At 57.2% G+C, this 4,566-nt stretch overlaps 1 long non-coding RNA gene across 1 annotated transcript; it reads right to left on the bottom strand.

Annotated features, from left to right (window-relative positions):
• Positions 1 to 819: 819 nt before the first annotated feature.
• Positions 820 to 3,873, bottom strand: LOC137232950 (uncharacterized). Its single transcript, XR_010947244.1, has 3 exons — positions 3,413 to 3,873; positions 2,806 to 3,015; positions 820 to 2,094 (listed from the first exon to the last, which is right to left on the bottom strand). It is a non-coding gene; the product is annotated as an uncharacterized lncRNA (long non-coding RNA).
• Positions 3,874 to 4,566: the final 693 nt, after the last annotated feature.

Genomic DNA, 4,566 nt, shown 5'->3' with positions numbered 1-4,566 from the left:
AGCTTCCCTGTAAACAGAATCTGAACATCTCTGTCATCTCAGCGTCCACGTCACGGCAGGGAGAGGGGCAACAGCGGGGAGATGTTGTCAAAGTGACAGCTACTGGATCAAAGCCCCCATCCAGCTACTACCCCCAGCTCGGCCCCTCCCCTCCCCAGGACTGGGGCCAGGACCTTCCTCCAGGCTCTCTGAGGCTGGAAGAGCTGGTCCCTCTCCTTTCAGGTCCTCGCAGCCCCACCTTTCGCTGGAGGACAGTTTCTCCTGCTGGTTTGGTTCCTCTGGGCGGTTTGGGGATTAGTTCCTGAAAACAGGCTGTGGCTTCACTCCCACCTACGCACCTTGGAATGAGCCTACAGTTTGGGAGGATTTATTTGGAAACCTTTTCCATTCCTCTGGCCAAGATTACTCAAAGGGTTGGGTCTATCCAGGAAGAGGAGGCGCTCTTGCGGAACCCACTTGCCCCCAAGGAGACAGAACCCTGTTTCAGGACGAGGTGTTTGTTTCCGACGAGGGTTTTTCAATCTAGGCACAACTGACATTTGCGGCTGGATCGTTCTTTGCTCTGGGTCCTTTCGGTGCCCTGTGGGGCGTTAGCAGCGTCCCTGGCCTCTGCCCACTAGATCCCCGTGGTACTTCTTCCCTAAGCTGCATCGATCAAAACTGTCTCCAGGCGTTGGCAAGTGCGCGGGGGTGTGGGTGAGAGTGGGAGGGTGCAGAGTGCCCTCGGTTGAGGGCCGCCGCTTTAGATGTGCCGTAGGTTAAAATCTTTACCCTAGCAATAACAATCGCGCGCGCACACAGAGACAACAATTACTGTTATTCACGTTATTAAATTAGCACAGAAAGCAGGTGGGTCCTAAAGGAATTTCAGGACCCCAAACCCCAAACCTTTAGCACTTTGTTAAAGTTCAGGGTCGTTCGTGTTACATCTGCAGGGTATAACAAAAGTGACGCTAAGAGCAGCCCACAGGACTGAGCGGACCGCGGGCTGCAGACCTGGAGCCCTGAGACCTAGCTTAGCCCTGGGACCCAGCAGGAGGGGAACAGTGGGGTTTGGCCCTTAGTTCCTTCCTTCTTAGAAGGAAGCAATTGGGCTAAACCTGCGGTTTTCCTGTTTCTTTTGCTGGAATCCAGGTCGACGGTGGACACACCGCAGTTTAGCAGCATTGGTGATCCAATCGCCCGGGGGGAGCACACTCCCTAGTTTGTCGTGGACGTTACCCTTTCTCATACTTGATCAGGAGTCCCGGGGCATTCTGACACTCTGGATGAGAAACGCTGAAGTACATCGTTTTACTCTTTCTTCCACTCTAAAATTCTAGAGGCAAAGAGGCTTCTTATCCTGTCCAGCTTGCTGGTCGGCCAGTCCGGAGGACAGCATCCTCAGGCCCCGGCCCCAGTCCCTGTCTCACCCTCCAAGCTGCCTCTTCGTGTAACCTGCCACACAACTCCTCACCCTGGCCCACTGGCCACAAATTCATTCCCTGCCATTAAGCTCTCCCATCAGTGAGTCACCTGTTCTTTCATAGGTTGTGAGACTAGAGCCTACCCTACGGGTGGGTAAATAGCCCTTGTCGAAAGATAGTTTCGAGCCCCACTGACTCATGGGATCATCCTGACACCTTCCCCTCCCCCAGCTGCATTTCTAGAAAGTGTCCTCAAGTTTGGTGTCCGTCCCCTCCAGTCATCATTCCTACGGGGTGTTTGTCTGAAGTAGTTACGTAAAGATAAGAGTTCCATCTTCACGAAGTGTCTGGACGGACTGGACTCCTGGCTGCAACCCACCCTTCTGTCTCCGTCCTTGGCGTGAGGTGTGCAATCTCCCTGGGTCCCACTTCCGATCCATCGAGGCCCTCGGACACGCGCGGAGGCTCTGCCGCGTGCCGGGCACGTGAAGAGGAGTCAGCCTCGGCCGCCCTCAGAGGAAGCCTCCGTCTAGTAAAGGCTGTGGATCCAACCCCGTCGCTGTCACACGGGCCGGTAAGTGATGGAAACGAAGCAACCGCACGTTCCATCGCTGGCACAAAAGAAAATGAACGAGTTTTCCTGGAGAGACAGGAGGCCCCTTGGAGCAAGTCCCACTCGGGCTGCGTCCTGCAAGATGGGGAAAGACAGAGGGGGAACTGGGAGTGGGCAGGCCCAGGGGGAGGGGAGAATCCATCCGCGTGGCGAGCTCAGGGGATTATGGGCTTGAAACTTGTGTAGGGGTGTGTGCGTGTGTGAGTGTGGGAATGTGTAGGAGAGCATGTGTGTGTGAGAGTGCGTATGTTTGTGAGCATGTGTAAGGGTGTGTGTGAGCGTGTATGTATGCGTGTGAGCATGTGCGTGTGTGCGTGTTCTCACTTGCAAGAGTGTGTCGTGGGGAAGCAGCTGAGGAATGACAGGGTGGCCGCAGAGACACATCCTGGAGGGACTTGTGCGATGTGACAAGGAGTCTGAATTCGCCCACGAGAGAAGGCAGGGCTTCTGAAGGGCTTCAGGCCGAGGGCGGCCGTCATCACATTGGCCTTGAAGGAAGACACCCAAGGACCAGAGTGGAGGCTGGCGGAGGAGGTGGGAATTCCAGTTAGGACGTGGGTAACAACCCAGGGAGGTGAGGGCTGGAGAGAAGCAGCCCTGGGAATGGAACCAATGCGGGGGGCGGGGGGTGGACAGCTGGACGCCGGTGATGCCAGCTTTGGTGGGCATTTGCCCAGGGGAATGCAGAGGAAAGAAGCGCTTTGGGGACAAGTCAGGAACTTTTGCCAGCGGCATGCGTGTGAGGTGCACATGTGGAACAGCAGGGGCGAAGGTTTAGTTCCCCACCTGCCATAAGACGTGCCATCATGAAAATGTGATGGAAATTCAGGGAGTGCTTTGAAACCCGCAGACGAAAGGTGCGGGGAAGCGGAGAGCAGCGTTATTTCAGTGTGTTTCCTGCTCTCTCCTCGTGGCCTCGTCAGCCAGCCTTTCAGGAGGAAGAGAACTCTTTCCCAGGCTTGATTTGAATCGCCTCCGGTCCCGTGCCAGCTTATTCTAGGAAAAACAACACAAGTGTCACAGATGTGACATGTGGGAGGGTTTGGCGCATGGTGTGGGCTTCAGGGAGGTTCTGAGGTCCGGGTACCGGCAGCCAGAACTGAGGGGCGAGACAAGGCCCTGTGATTAGTCCTGGGTCCTGGATTCCCCCCACCCCACCTTCCCTGCCTCACTTAGAAAATCCATGCCCTTTCCGGTTTTTTCAATCAGACTCGGAACTGTCCTGCAACATTCACAATTTCTTCTATCCTGGGACCCACTGCACAGCTGGGGTTAGGGGCTTGGTGTCCAGCAAGACTGACACAATCCCTGTCCTCCCACAAGGAACTGTATAATAGTAAGAAGGTGTGTAAGTATCTCATGATCAAGAGAAAGGACCAAGACTGAATCAAACCTTCTCCAAACCGCTCAATTTCCGGGAACAAATGGACGCTCCGTCTACGGAGAGCACGTGGAAGGGCAGCCCTGTCGCTTGCAGGGCCTGCTGAATGGAGGAGCAGGCACGGTAGCTTCTCCTGTTGGGTAGAGAGTGAACCGCCACTTGTGTATCATCTTCTGGATCCTGGAGATTCGAAGCCCGTGTCTCCGTCTGGCCCCGCTGAAGTGCCGTCACGGCATCATTGCTGGGATTATCTGGACTCGCCTTTCTGCTTCCCTCACCGGGGTGGGGGTGAGCTGGGAGCGTGTTTCAGGCTAAGGCAAGCAGGCTGAAGGGATGTCAGAGCCCGGACTCAGTGCCGGCTGGAGCTGGCCAGCTCCATCTCCCTGGGGCATCACGGGAGGAGGCTGTCGCCTGGTCATTGCTCCGGAGGAAACAGCGGCAGACGGGCCTGCAAGCAGGGAACAGGCATCCTGGTTCCACTGCCGTCCGTGCTCTGAAGGCAGGGCCTCGAGTTAGAGGCAGAACCCCGCTCTCCCCAAGGCCACTGGGCCAGGACGGTGCTTTCTCTCCCCACGTCCTAACTGCCCTTCCCATCCTTTGCCCTCTCTCTCTCTCGCTCTCTCTCTCTCTCTCTCTCTCTCGTCCTCATTATTGAGCTCCTGCCATTTCAGGTACCGAGTTGGGTGCCAGAGAAACACAGAGAAGACACAGCCCCGCCCTCAAAGGACCCCTGGGCTCCAGGAGCACACGGACCTCCGTCCCAGCTCGGGGGGTCTTGATGTGGCCCAGGTTACACCCCCCGCCCAGCGTGGCTCCGTGACCCTCCCTGTGGACGGGCTTGGAGCTGCTGCAGATGCGGCCTGTGCCTTGTCAGCAGGAACCCAGCAGCGTGGCAAGCCTTGAACAAGGAGAGACTCGCGGGTTGGTAGCCGGCAAATCAGCTGCTGATGGAGTAGCTCGCTCATCCCCAGAGAGGAGCTGGAGCCTAGGCGCCGGTGTATCAAGGTGCCCCTAAGGAAAGGCTCGGAGGAGGCCCGGGAACGACGCCCTTTCCGCCGCTGCCCCCGCGGGCCCTCCGCCACACCGCTGCTGGGCTGGGGCCGGAGGCCTTTGGGAGCGGCCAGTGGTCCCATCACAGGAGGTGACCTCCAGGAGTGGCCTGGGGT

The sequence above is a fragment of the Pseudorca crassidens genome, chromosome 10, assembly GCF_039906515.1.
Source record: "Pseudorca crassidens isolate mPseCra1 chromosome 10, mPseCra1.hap1, whole genome shotgun sequence".
Taxonomy (NCBI): Eukaryota; Metazoa; Chordata; class Mammalia; order Artiodactyla; family Delphinidae; genus Pseudorca; species Pseudorca crassidens.
The sequence above is the reverse complement of the archived record's forward strand: the minus strand, read 5'-3'. Positions and strand labels throughout refer to the sequence as shown.